Here is a 14,824-nt window from a genome sequence, read left to right on the forward strand (position 1 = left end):
ACCTACGGAGGTTTCAATGGCCAAGGACCTGAAACAGATCCTTGCGGAATTGTAATAGTCACAGTTACTATTCCCTGCAGCGTCAGGAAGCACCATGTTGTGGTTCTGGTTGTGGCTGGCTTCATCCTATTGTTAAGCTGGCCTGACCTCGATTAGTCAGTGCGTTGCCCAGTGTGGAGAATGCAGTCAGAGGGTCCCACTAGGTTCAACCTCTAGTTGATGCCGAGCTGGACAATTCCTAGCTGGTGAAATCCATTCGTCACCCCTCCATTGCCAGGCAGATTTGCAACCTGGTTCATTCGCACTTCATTGCACCTCGGTTAAAAAAAAGCCTCACATGTGGAACTTCTCAAATGCCTTCCGGAGATTTCAGGTAAAGTAAAAGTAGGTCTCATCCCCCAAGGTTGTTGTTGCTGACGAGATTGTGTGTGGCCTTCAATAGCGCAGGGAAGGGAAGCAATAGTTATTGAGAAATATTACTGGCCACCGAACACTACACTCCAGATGTAATCCTTCAGTTCCCTGGCTTGCTGGTCACTTCTTTTTTTCTGAATAAACTTAAGAGTGCCCAATTCATTTGTTCCAATTAAGGGGCGATTTAGCGTGGCCGATCCAGCTGCCCTGCACGTTTTCTGGGGGCGAAATCCACGCAGACACGGGGAGGATGTGCAAACTCCACACGGGCAGTGACCCAGAATCGAACCTGGGACCTCGGCGCCTGACCTCGGCACCGTGAGGCAGCAGGGCTAACCCGCTGCGCCACCGTGCTGCCCTTGATTCACTCCGAATCCAGGGCTCAGCGAACAGCCGAGGCACATGGGGAAATGGAGAGTGGGAAATCTCGAGAGCGCTAGGCCTTACCCATCTGTCTTGACGTCGTCCGTGTTCTGCACAGCGTTTGCGACAGACTGTTGCAGCCAGTCTTATTAGCAAGGTTGCAGGGTACTAAGGGGCAATTTATCACGGCCAATCCACCTAACCTGTACATCTTTGGACACTAAGGGACAATTTAGCATGGCCAATCCACCTAACCTGCACATCTTTGGACGCTAAGGGGCAATTTAGCGCAGCCAATCCACCTAACCTGCACATCTTTGGGCACTAAGGGGCAATTTAACTCGGCCAATCCACCTAACCTGCACATCTTTGGACACTAAGGGACAATTTAGCACGGCCAATCCACCCAACCTGCACATCTTTGGACACTAAGGGGCAATTTAGCACGGCCAATCCACCCAACCTGCACATCTTTGGACACTAAGGGCAATTTAGCACGGCCAAACCACCCAACCTGCACATCTTTGGACACTAAGGGACAATTTAGCACAGCTAATCCACCCAACCTGCACATCTTTGGACACTAAGGGGCAATTTAGCACGGCCAATCCACCTAACCTGCACATCTTTGGACACTAAGGGGCAATTTAGCGCGGCCAATCCACCCAACCTGCACATCTTTGGACACTAAGGGACAATTTAGCACGGCCAATCCACCTAACCTGCACATCTTTGGGCACTAAGGGGCAATTTAGCTCGGCCAATCCACCTAACCTGCCCATCTTTGGACACTAAGGGACAATTTAGCACGGCCAATCCACCCAACCTGCACATCTTTGGACACTAAGGGGCAATTTAGCACGGCCAATCCACCCAACCTGCACATCTTTGGACACTAAGGGACAATTTAGCACGGCCAATCCACCTAACCTGCACATCTTGGACACTAAGGGGCAATTTAGCACGGCCAATCCACCCAACCTGCACATCTTTGGACACTAAGGGACAATTTAGCACGGCCAATCCACCTAACCTGCACATCTTTGGACACTAAGGGACAATTTAGCACAGCCAATCCACCTAGCCTGCCCATCTTTGGACACTAAGGGGCAATTTAGCACGACCAATCCACCTAACCCAGCACATCTTTGGACACTAAGGGGCAATTTAGAAACGGCCAATCCACCTAACCTGCACATCTTTGGACTGTGGGAGGATACCGGAGCGCCCGGAGGAAACCCACGCAGACACGGGGAGAACGTGCAGACTCCGCACAGACAGTGACCCAAGGTGGGAATCGAACCGGTGGATGGGCCATGATAAATTGCCCTCGGTGTCCAAAAAAAAAGGTCAGGTAGGGTTATTGCGTGACGGGTCTAGGGTGGAAGTGAGGGCTTAAGTGGGCCGGCGCAGACTCGATGGGCCGAATGGCCTCCTTCTGCGCTGTATGTTCTTTGCTGAATGTCCACTTGAACAATGATGAGGAGCCTGAGCAACACCAGGACCCTTCTGTGGAATCCCCAATTAAGTCCCAGGCCATTCTTGACGTTCAATGTAATCTACTCTCCTGCCCTGATGACAGCCTGTCTGTTTGCGCGTCTCTTCAAGATATTAACTGGGCAAGGTTAGCTGGAACTGGAACGTGTCTAATTTATTCCCAATTGAAGCCTCACGTAGTCTGACAGCCCTTCAACGCTGGCCTGAAGGCTGTGTGGAGCAGAGTGGCAGCAGCATACAGGAAACCATCTCTTCACATCAAGCCTCTCTTTCCGCCTCTTTTTGATGTTTTAGCCATTCAAGTGTTCATTTTATTTATCCTCCGCAGACATTTGTGCGTCTCACATTCCTTGCAATTTTATTACTGGTCCCAATTGACTGTACCTGGCCCCAGTTCCGCCCCCCCCTGATTTTCACTCGTCTTCTTCAAGTTTTTTTTTCCCCCTCGAGGGTTTTGCTCCTTCGGCTGCCCGGTGATGTGACCTCAGGGCGTGCAAATGTGCTTTGCAGTTACCGACAAGCGTGGGTGGGCCCAGGCTACACTGTGCCAATCTGTCCTGGGAGACCATCAGACATGGGAGCAGAATAGAACATAGAACAGTACAGCACAGAACAGGCCCTTCGGCCCTCGATGTTGTGCCGAGAAATGATCACCCTACTCAAACCCACGTATCCACCCTATACCCGTAACCCAACAACCCCCCCTTAACCTTACTATTAGGACACTAAGGGCAATTTATCACGGCCAATCCACCTAACCCACACATCTTTGGACTGTGGGAGGAAACCGGAGCACCCGGAGGAAACCCACGCACACACGGGGAGGATGTGCAGACTCCGCACAGACAGTGACCCAGCTGGGAATCGAACCTGGGACCCTGGAGCTGTGAAGCATTTATGCTAACCACCATGCTACCGTGCTGCCCTAAAGGCCACTTGGCCCATCGGGTCTGCTCCGCCATTCAATCATGGCTGATATTTTTCTCATCCCCATTCTCCTGCCTTCTCCCCATAACCCCCGATCCCCTTATTAATCAAGAACCTATCTATCTCTGTCTTAAAGATACTCAGTGATTTGGCCTCCACAGCCTTCTGCGGCAAAGAGTTCCACAGATTCACCACCCTCTGGCTGAAGAAATCCCTCCCCATCTCTGTTTTAAAGGATCGTCCCTTCAGTCTGAGATTGTGCCCTCTGGTTCTAATTTTTCCTACAAGTGGAAACATCCTCTGCACGTCCACTCTATCCAGGCATCGCAGTATCCTGTAAGTATCAATAAAATCCCCCCTCATCCTTCTAAACTCCAACCCAGAACCAGTTGCACTTTGCCAATCTGTCCTGGTAAACACCGGTAACCAGGCTGAACTGTGCCAATCTGTCCTGGTTCATATGGCAGGACCATTACTGTACTGTGTTATCTGCCCTGGTAGATAGGTCAGGCTCGATGCTGCACTGAGCCCATCAGCCCGAGGCTGCACTGAGCCCATCAGCCCGAGGCTGCACTGAGCCCATCAGCCCGAGGCTGCACTGAGCCCATCAGCCCGAGGCTGCACTGAGCCCATCAGCCCGAGGCTGCACTGAGCCCATCAGCCCGAGGCTGCACTGAGCCCATCAGCACGAGGCTGCACTGAGCCCATCAGCCCGAGGCTGCACTGAGCCCATCAGCCCGAGGCTGCACTGAGCCCATCAGCCCGAGGCTGCACTGAGCCCATCAGCCCGAGCTGCACTGAGCCCATCAGCCTGAGGCTGCACTGTGCCAACCGCCCGAGGCTGCACTGAGCCCATCAGCCCGAGGCTGCACTGTGCCCATCAGCCCGAGGCTGCACTGTGCCAACCGCCCGGGGCTGCACTGAGCCCATCAGCCTAAGGCTGCACTGAGCCCATCAGCCCGAGGCTGCACTGAGCCCATCAGCCCAAGGCTGCACTGAGCCCATCAGTCCGAGGCTGCACTGTGCCAACCGCCCGGGGCTGCACTGTGCCAACCGCCCGGGGCTGCACTGAGCCCATCAGCCCGAGGCTGCACTGAGCCCATCAGCCTGAGGCTGCACTGAGCCCATCAGCCCGAGGCTGCACTGAGCCCATCAGCCCGAGGCTGCACTGAGCCCATCAGCCCAAGGCTGCACTGAGCCCATCCGCCCGAGGCTGCACTGTGCCAACCGCCCGGGGCTGCACTGAGCCCATCAGCCCGGGGCTGCACTGTGCCAACCGCCCGGGGCTGCACTGAGCCCATCAGCCCGAGGCTGCACTGAGCCCATCAGCCCGAGGCTGCACTGAGCCCATCAGCCCGGGGCTGCACTGAGCCCATCAGCCCGGGGCTGCACTGAGCCCATCAGCCCGGGGCTGCACTGAGCCCATCAGCCCGAGGCTGCACTGAGCCCATCAGCCCGAGGCTGCACTGAGCCCATCAGCCCGAGGCTGCACTGAGCCCATCAGCCCGGGGCTGCACTGAGCCCATCAGCCCGAGGCTGCACTGAGCCCATCAGCCCGAGGCTGCACTGAGCCCAGCAGCCAGAGGTTGCACTGAGCCCATCAGCCCGAGGCTGCACTGAGCCCATCAGCCCGAGACTGCACTGAGCCCATCAGCCCGAGGCTGCACTGAGCCCATCAGCCCGAGGCTGCACTGAGCCCATCAGCCCGAGGCTGCACTGAGCCCATCAGTCCGAGGCTGCACTGTGCCAACCGCCCGGGGCTGCACTGAGCCCATCAGCCCGAGGCTGCACTGAGCCCATCAGCCCGAGGCTGCACTGAGCCCATCAGCCCGAGGCTGCACTGAGCCCATCAGCCCGAGACTGCACTGAGCCCATCAGCCCGAGGCTTCACTGAGCCCATCAGCCCGAGGCTGCACTGAGCCCATCAGCCCGAGGCTGCACTGAGCCCATCAGTCCGAGGCTGCACTGTGCCAACCGCCCGGGGCTGCACTGAGCCCATCAGCCCGAGGCTGCACTGTGCCCATCAGCCCGAGGCTGCACTGAGCCCATCAGCCCGAGGCTGCACTGAGCCCATCAGCCCGAGGCTGCACTGAGCCCATCAGCCCGAGGCTGCACTGAGCCCATCAGCCCGAGGCTGCACTGAGCCCATCAGTCCGAGGCTGCACTGAGCCCATCAGCCCGAGGCTACACTGAGCCCATCAGCCTGAGGCTGCACTGAGCCCATCAGCCCGAGGCTGCACTGAGCCCATCAGCCCGAGGCTACACTGAGCCCATCAGCCTGAGGCTGCACTGAGCCCATCAGCACGAGGCTGCACTGTGCCAACCGCCCGAGGCTGCACTGTGCCAACCGCCCGAAGCTGCACTGAGCCCATCAGCCCGAGGCTGCACTGTGCCCATCAGCCCGAGGCTGCACTGTGCCAACCGCCCGAGGCTGCACTGTGCCAACCGCCCGAGGCTGCACTGTGCCAACCGCCCGGGGCTGCACTGAGCCCATCAGCCTGAGGCTGCACTGAGCCCATCAGCCCGAGGCTGCACTGAGCCCATCAGGCCGAGGCTGCACTGAGCCCATCAGCCCGAGGCTGCACTGAGCCCATCAGCCCGAGGCTGCACTGAGCCCATCAGCCCGGGGCTGCACTGAGCCCATCAGCCCGGGGCTACACTGAGCCCATCAGCCCGAGGCTGCACTGAGCCCATCAGCCCGAGGCTGCACTGAGCCCATTAGCCCGAGGCTGCACTGAGCCCATCAGCCTGAGGCTGCACTGAGCCCATCAGCCCGAGGCTGCACTGAGCCCATCAGCCCGGGGCTGCACTGTGCCAACAGCCCGAGGCTGCACTGAGCCCATCAGCCCGAGCTGCACTGAGCCCATCAGCCCGAGGCTGCACTGAGCCCATCAGCCCGAGGCTGCACTGAGCCCATCAGCCCGAGGCTGCACTGAGCCCATCAGCCCGAGGCTGCACTGAGCCCAACAGCCCGAGGCTGCACTGAGCCCATCAGCCCGAGGCTGCACTGAGCCCATCAGCCTAAGGCTGCACTGAGCCCAACAGCCCGAGGCTGCACTGAGCCCATCAGCCCGAGGCTGCACTGAGCCCATCAGCCCGAGGCTGCACTGAGCCCATCAGCCCGAGGCTGCACTGAGCCCATCAGCCCGAGGCTGCACTGAGCCCATCAGCCCGAGGCTGCACTGTGCCAACCGCCCGAGGCTGCACTGAGCCCGTCTGCCCGGGGCTGCACTGAGCCCATCAGCCCGAGGCTGCACTGAGCCCATCAGCCCGAGGCTGCACTGAGCCCATCAGCCCGAGGCTGCACTGAGCCCATCAGCCCGGGGCTGCACTGAGCCCATCAGCTCGGGGCTGCACTGAGCCCATCAGCCCGTGGCTGCACTGAGCCCAACAGCCCGAGGCTGCACTGAGCCCATCAGCCCGAGGCTGCACTGAGCCCATCAGCTCGGGGCAGCACTGAGCCCATCAGCCCGAGGCTGCACTGAGCCCATCAGCCCGGGGCTGCACTGTGCCAACCGCCCGGGGCTGCACTGAGCCCATCAGCCCGAGGCTGCACTGAGCCCATCAGCCTGAGGCTGCACTGAGCCCATCAGCCCGAGGCTGCACTGAGCCCATCAGCCCGGGGCTGCACTGAGCCCATCAGCCCGAGGCTGCACTGTGCCAACCGCCCGAGGCTGCACTGAGCCCATCAGCCCGAGGCTGCACTGAACCCATCAGCCCGAGGCTGCACTGAGCCCATCAGCCCGAGGCTGCACTGAGCCCATCAGCCCAAGGCTGCACTGAGCCCATCAGCCTGAGGCTACACTGAGCCCATTAGCCCGAGGCTGCACTGAGCCCATCAGCCCGAGGCTGCACTGAGCCCATCAGCCCGAGGCTGCACAGAGCCCATCAGCCCGAGGCTGCACTGAGCCCATCAGCCCGAGGCTGCACTGAGCCCATCAGCCCGAGGCTACACTGAGCCCATCAGCCCGAGGCTGCACTGTGCCAACCGCCCGAGGCTACACTGAGCCCATCAGCCCGAGGCTGCACTGTGCCAACCGCCCGAGGCTGCACTGAGCCCATCAGCCCGGGGCTGCACTGAGCCCATCAGCCCGAGGCTGCACTGTGCCAACCACCCGGGGCTGCACTGAGCCCATCAGCCCGGGGCTGCACTGAGCCCATCAGCCCGAGGCTGCACTGTGCCAACCGCCCGGGGCTGCACTGTGCCAACCGCCCGAGGCTGCACTGTGCCAACCGCCCGAGGCTGCACTGGGCCCATCCGCCCGGGGCTGCACTGAGCCCATCAGCCCGAGGCTGCACTGAGCCCATCAGCCCGAGGCTGCACTGTGCCAACCGCCCGAGGCTGCACTGAGCCCATCAGCCCGAGGCTGCACTGAGCCCATCAGCCCGAGGCTGCACTGTGCCAACCGCCCGAGGCTGCACTGAGGCCATCAGCCCGAGGCTGCACTGAGCCCATCAGCCCGAGGCTGCACTGAGCCCATCAGCCCGAGGCTGCACTGAGCCCATCAGCCCGAGGCTGCACTGTGCCAACCGCCCGAGGCTGCACTGTGCCAACCGCCCGAGGCTGCACTGAGCCCATCAGCCCGAGGCTGCACTGAGCCCATCAGCCCGAGGCTGCACTGAGCCCATCAGCCCGAGGCTGCACTGTGCCAACCGCCCGAGGCTGCACTGAGCCCATCAGCCCGAGGCTGCACTGAGCCCATCAGCCCAAGGCTGCACTGAGCCCATCAGCCCGAGGCTGCACTGTGCCAACCGCCCGAGGCTGCACTGTGCCCATCATCCCGGGGCTGCACTGAGCCCATCAGCCCGCGGCTGCACTGTGCCAACCGCCCGGGGCTGCACTGTGCCCATCATCCCGGGGCTGCACTGAGCCCATCAGCCCGAGGCTGCACTGTGCCAACCGCCCGGGGCTGCACTGAGCCCATCAGCCCGAGGCTGCACTGTGCCAACCGCCCGAGGCTGCACTGTGCCAACCGCCCGAGGCTGCACTGAGCCTATCAGCCCGAGGCTGCACTGTGCCAACCGCCCGAGGCTGCACTGTGCCCATCAGTCCGGGTAGATATGCCAGGCCTGCACTGTGCCCCTCCGGGTCTGACCTGGGTACTCTCTCTCTCCCTCTCTGTCTGTGTTTTGCAGCAAGCATTGGCAGATGGTGGGTTTTGCCAGGCCACATGACTGGGCTCTGACACATCCCCTTGATGTCAGTCAGGCTTCCCTCCCCTCTTTCCACTCCTATAGGGAACGGAGCGAGTCTCCACCCCTCCAGGACACACCCCAGCCCGTGGTACAAGAGCCCAGCCCTGTAACACTTCGAGCTTTATGATCGAGCTTACTGGGGAGGCTGGAGCTACAATAGAGTGCTACATTCAGCAAAGGGCTGTGCCACACAAGCACTGGGTGCCCTGGCACCATGAGACGCCAGGGGCTTTAGCGGAGAAATCGCTGCCACCAGGTAAAATCTGTAAAAGAGATTCGTTTAGCAAACAATCTGCTTAAGAAATCCTCATTCTCCTCCCAAGAGCAACGAGATAAGAGAGAAATAGTTTGGAATCAGGGACTGGCTCCCTCTCCTTGCAAAGTTGCCAGAAAGTTTGAAAAGTTGTTTTTTCTTTGCAAATAAGTTTCTGCCCGAAGGGTGTGGACGAAATTAACAAAAGTGAGCTGTACCCACCCTCCCCCTGTCCTGGACAAAGTTTGCAGTCTTTTCTAAAAGTCCAATTTTTTTTTTTAGGGGACTTGGAGATTTAGTTTTGAGATGTTGGAATTTAAAAAAAAGTTGGAGGGTGTGGGGGGTTGCTGGAAGAATGTTGTTGACAAGTTTTAATGGGGGTTTCTCTCTCCACTCCCCCCCCCCCCCCCTCCACCCCTCTTTGAAGTTTCTGCATGAACTTGTGGAAAAGGAGTTTTTTGGGGGGAGTGGGGGGGGGGGGGGGGGGGGGGGTGTTGCAATAAGACGCCTCTGCCTCCCCTCCCAGCCAGCCAGCCTCTGGGCAGACAGCCAAGGGTCTAAAAAACCTTGGTATTCCTGACTGGTGAGAAAGGCTGTGTAACTTAAAGCAGAACTGTTTTTTTGGTGTGTGTGGAGACAGAGAGAGAGAGAGAGAGAGAGGAGAGGGGTAGGGGCAGGAAAAAAGGCAACCACCAGGATTTCACATAGGATGAAGGGAAGGAGACACAGAGGGAAGGAGAGGGAGTAGAGAGAGAGAGAGATCAGAGTGACTTTAAATCTGTGCCAGAGATAGAAGTGGTGTCAGAAATCCCAAGGTGTGGGTGGGGTGAAGATTGAACGAATTGAACTGGTGAGATTCTGAGGGATTGTTATTTTTTTCGTCGTTGTTGTCGTTTTCTGTGTTTGTGTGTGTGTCAAATCCTCCAAAGTTTGCAAATAGTAATCGCAGGAGAGCGTTTTTGATTCTGAGCCAGATCACATTGAATGCAGTTTGTAAATCTGGGGTGAGCTTTCTCGTCCTCCCACCCAGCACTTCTCTCTCTCTCTCCCCCCAGAAGAGATGAGTGGGAGCGAAGAAGTAAAAGTTCGAAAGGGGTTTGTTTCGAAGTTTTCAAATGGTCTCCATCCAGTTCCCCCCCCCCCCCCCAACCCCCACCTCACCTCCTTTCAGTGGAGTTGGCCTGCAAAATGCAAGTACCCCACAGAAGGCTCCCCCACCCACACACACAGACACATGCACAAAGTGCTGGTAATACTCATTAAGTCAAATGAATTGCTACAGTTGTTTTTGTGTTTCAGGAATTCCAGTTACATTTTTTTTCTGGGGGGGGGGGAGCTTTGGGTTTTATTTCTTTTTGCAGCCGGCTCTGTGAGTGGGTGGGGTAGGGGGGCGTGGATGAAATTTGGGTCTTGGCGAAACAACGTTGGCAAAAGGGTGGTTTGTTCGTCGCAGCACGTTGTTGGCCGCCTTGTCCTCTCTCAGTCCTTGCGTTCCACCTCGAAATGAAAATCGCGCATGTCGGCTTCAAATGAAGTTACTGTGAAAAGCCCCCCAGTCGCCACATTCCAGCGCCTGTTCGGGGAGGCTGTTACGGGAATCGAACCGTGCTGCTGGCCTGCTTTCAAAGCCAGCGATTTAGCCCAGTGTGCTAAACCAGCCCCCCCCCCCCCCCCCCCTCCACCACCACACACACACACAATCGGGGCAGAGTATGCACAGAGGGGGGTTCTCCGAGCCCCTGGGCAAGACGCCAAAACTCTTCCGCCGGCTGCCCTGTGTTTTTTGGATCAGTTGTCGAATAGGTAAACGAATGTTCCCCCACCCCCTCCCCGCAAAGGTTTACACCAACGTGTTTGTCAGGAGGAACGGCAGAAGCTGCCCCCGAACGTGTTAAAGGCGTGTCACTCTGCATCTTACCCTCCAGGGTTTTTTTTCTTTGACTAGTGCATACATAAAAGGTGCAAAAAAGGGATTGTATAATCCGCCTGGTGTGTTTTTATTCTGACTGCAGGAGGGGAGGGTGTGAATCCCATCCGATCGGGATGTGGTTATTGTTTTCAACAAGGGTTTGCGAAAGTTTTTTTGGAGTTTCGCCTCTCTCTGTGTGGCAGGTTTTGAGCAGGGCGGGGAGAGGATTGATGTGTTACATCGCTACGTCTTGGTTGGCGAGTCGGTTCTTTGGAGAGTGAAGTCTTGTTTCTCTGTAAAAGTTACGATCAGATTTACCACCTCCCCCACCCTCTCGCAGTCTATCGGGCAACGAAACGCAAGTGAGCTTTTGGGGGGGCGATCTTGCAGAACTCCGGAGGGTGGCACCGGCTTGTTGGCACTCGTAGAGCGGGCACCTTCTTTGGTGGTTTCGGCATCCGGAACGGGGGCAACTCCCAACAGTTGACTGAACCCTGTCGACATTTCTGGCTGGAAACGGGCGGGTTGCGAGCCACCAGGGGGGCTGGGCAAATGTCCAGTTGAATTGTGTTTGAAAGGGGTGTGGTGTTCAAAGCGCATTTGCAATAGCCCCCCCCCTCCCCACCCCGATCCTCCCCCACCCATGTAGTGGTGAGATGCGCAAGAACGCTATGATCTCAGTTCCCAACCCCACCCTAGTCTGTAATGAGTTAGACGTTGTACAACAGGGATTGCGACTGTAGGAGGCGTCACGGGTTCATCTACCAGCGGGCTAGGGATGGCAGAGTGGCGTGGAGGCACGGGGGGGGGGTGGGGGGTGTAGAGGGGGGGGGGGGAGGTCATATCCCTAACTCCCCTTCCCCCCCCCCCCCCCCCACTCCTCTGCTGCCAGGTCCCAGTGCGGGTTTGTTCAGTTGAAGGCAGCAATAGGCTGGGCCGTGATGCCCCTCTTGGTCGAACTGCCGCCTGACTGTTTCAGACGCGGAGTGGCCCCCTCGGCAAAGGTTGACTTGGGGGGGGGGGGGAGAAAGCGGCTGGAAGAGAGCTCGGCGGACCGCGCCCTCTGGTGAGGAGGAGCGGGGGAAGAGTGGCCGGGGGGAGGGTGGGAGGGGTACGGAAAGAGAAACGCAGAGCTGTCTGCAAATACGCAGACAGAATTGCCAAATTGTTCGATAGTGTTGGGATGGGGTGGTGGTGGTGGTGGGGGGGGGGGGGGGGGGGGGGGGGGGGGTGGAGTCAACGGTTGTCATTTTGGGAAGGGAACGTTGCACGTCCTGTTGCTGTGGAAAGGGGACGCGGTGAGATTTCTGCGGTGTGATTGGCGAGACCTTTTGCATGCAGCCGTTTTTACCGGGAGCAGATTGCGCACAGGTTCCAGGCTGAGTCAGGGGAAACGACTTTGGCCGACTCTCTCTCTCTCTTGTTGGGGCTCGAGGGGACGCCAGGGTGTGAATTTGGCTCAGCTCCTGTCGTGTTTCATCTGAATTCTCCGGGACCCGGAAGGCGGAGGCGCGGCTGCGTCAGCCCGTGACGCCACCCGTTAGGATGTCTGGGTCACTGTCGTTCCGTCGCATTTCCATGACCCAGGGGCTGAGTGCAGCTTGACGGTCTGGAACATTCCGCCCCGCTGTGTGGTGGAGGCAGTTTCGGTCGGGGTGGGGTGGGGGGGGGGGGTTAAACTCGAAGGGCCGAATGGCCTAACTCTGCTCTTGTATTTGACAGTCTCATGGGGGCTTTCGAAAAGGGAGATTCGGCTGAGCTAAAAAAGGAGGAATATGCGGGATTACGGGAGGGGCGGTGCGGCGGGGGGGGGGGGGGGGAGGGGAATGACACGCGCGAGTTGCTCATTCGGAGAGAGCCGGGACCGACGCGGTAGGCCGAGTGGCCTCCATCTGCATTGAACCCGCGTATCCCTCGCTCCTCCACCTACCCCCCCCGCCCCCCCCCCCCCCCCCCCCCCCCCCAGCCCCAACCCGTCATGCTGTAATTACACCCTCCTGCCAGTGATGGCGCCAGCTGCCTATACTCTATCTGAAGTGGGCAAATGGCAGCGCGTCGAGTTTGCACAGGTGGTTGCCATTAACAACGTGGTCGTGGGAAATAAGAAAGTGTTATCCGGGAAGGGTGCCCGGATGAAAAATGTCGGAAAAGAGATATATCGAGAACTTCGGCGTGCCAAATCACATAATAATCCAATAATAATCTTTTCTGATTGCCACAAGTAGGCTTACATTAACACTGCAATGAAGTTACTGTGAAAATCCCCTCGTCGCCACATTCCGGCGCCTGTTCGGGTACACGGAGGGAGAATTCAGAATGTCCAATTCACCCAACAAGCACGTCTTTCGGGACTGTGGGAGGAAACCGGAGCGCCCGGAGGAAACCCACGCAGACACGGGGGGAGAACGTGCAGACTCCGCACAGACCCAAGCCGGGAATCGAACCCCGGGACCCTGGCGCTGTGAGGCAACAGTGCTGACCACTGTGCTACCGCGCCGCCCCTTGTCTATGTGGTGAAACCCAGAGGTATCAGACACCACCTCCTCCCTTCACCGGCAGCCATGCTCTGCAGTGTTAACATCTCTGAGCTTTTGGTATTTGCAGTCCCCTGGCTCAAGGCTGATCCATTCCAGGAATTTTTGAGAAATGTTTCTGCGGTTTAGGTTTCTGGCCTCGCCCATTGTTTCCGTGCATTTTTTGAGTGTACAATGGGATGGCGGCCCACTTCCCTGTCCGCTGAGGGTAATGTCGGGGGTGCAAGCTTATTCATTGTCGGCGAGAGTGAATAAGCAACAAGCAGGGATTTTACAATGCAGGCTCACACACACACACAGTGAGGAACATCGGCACCGATATACGGGCAGGACTAAGGAACGTAGCGAGGCAGAGTTATCGAGAAACATTGAGACAGGCGAACGTGTGAATTAAGAGCAGGAGGGAGGCCACTCGGCCCCTCGAGAGCCTGCTCCGCCGTTCAGTGAGATCGCGGCTGATCAGATTGTAAACCCCAACTCCATATTCCTGCCAACCCGCGCCCCCACCGATAACCTTTCACCCCCCCCTTGTGTATCGGGAATCCATCTAGCTCAGCATTAAAAAATATTCGAAGACTCTGCCGTTTGAGGTAGAGAGTTCAAGACGTTCACGAGGAGTGGCCCCTCGGCGAAGGTCTGAGAAAACGCACACAGATAATGCAAAATAGACACAGACATGCGCTCACTAAGGAACGTAGTAAGGCAATTGGGTGGCTGCCTCACGGCGCCAAGGACCCAGGCTCGATTCCGACCTCGGGTGACTGTGCGGAGTTTGCACGTTCTCCCCGTGTCTGCCTGGGTTTCCCTCCGGGCGCTCCGGTTTCCTCCCATAGCCCAAAGATCATAGAACATACAGTGCAGAAGGAGGCCATTCGGCCCATCGAGTCTGCACCGGCCCACTTAAGCCCTCACCTCCACCCGATCCCCGTAACCCAATAACCCCTCCTAACCTTTTTGGGCAATTTATCGTGGCCAATCCACCCTAACAGCACATCTTTGGACACTAAGGGGTAATTTAGCATGGCCAATCCACCTAACCTGCACATCTTTGGACACTAAGGGGCAATTTAGCATGGCCAATCCACCTAACCTGCACGTCTTTGGACTGTGGGAGGAAACCGGAGCACCCGGAGGAAACCCACGCACACACGGGGAGGACGTGCAGACTCCGCACGGACAGTGACCCAGCGGGGAATCGAACCTGGGACCCTGGCGCTATGAAGCCACCTGTGCTACTGTGCTGCTGGTTAGGTGGATTTGCTGCGCTAAATTGCCCCTTAGCGTCCAAACGATCGACCGTATCTTTTTATTAAAACAGTTAAAAAAACATACACAAGGCCAAATGGTACAAACACTAAGTTTGTGTTGGAGAAATAGGGTACCCTCCCATCAGTACCAACATACGGGGAGGGGGGGGGGAATACTCTGATTGTTTAAACAGTTCACAACACAGTCGTACAAAAAATAAACGGTACAGGCAGTAAATTTGCGCTGGAGAGACCAGATACCCTTGCCTCTGTACCAACAGAAGGGAAAGGAAATGGGGGTGAGGGGGGAGGGGAGAGGGGAAAGGAGGGTGGTGGGGAGGGAGGGAGTCGGGGTGTTGGTGGAGGCTCAATAGGGCACTGCCTGTATTATGTACAGAGGCAGAAAAACAAATGCTGAATTGCCCCCTAGTGTCCAAAGATGTGCAGGTTAGGTGGATTGGCCATGCTAAATTGTCCCTTAGTG

The 14,824-nt window shown here is 57.8% G+C and overlaps 1 protein-coding gene across 1 annotated transcript in view; it reads left to right on the top strand.

The window, feature by feature from the left end:
• The first annotated feature begins 8,509 nt into the window (after positions 1-8,509).
• The window catches only part of LOC119958807 (neuroblast differentiation-associated protein AHNAK-like), an 84,012-nt gene continuing 77,697 nt past the window's right edge, over positions 8,510-14,824 (top strand). Inside the window, 1 exon segment of the mRNA XM_038787309.1 lies at positions 8,510-8,653. The gene's annotated coding sequence lies outside the window, so the exon portion shown is untranslated.

Source organism: Scyliorhinus canicula, chromosome 31, assembly GCF_902713615.1.
Source record: "Scyliorhinus canicula chromosome 31, sScyCan1.1, whole genome shotgun sequence".
NCBI lineage: Eukaryota > Metazoa > Chordata > Chondrichthyes > Carcharhiniformes > Scyliorhinidae > Scyliorhinus > Scyliorhinus canicula.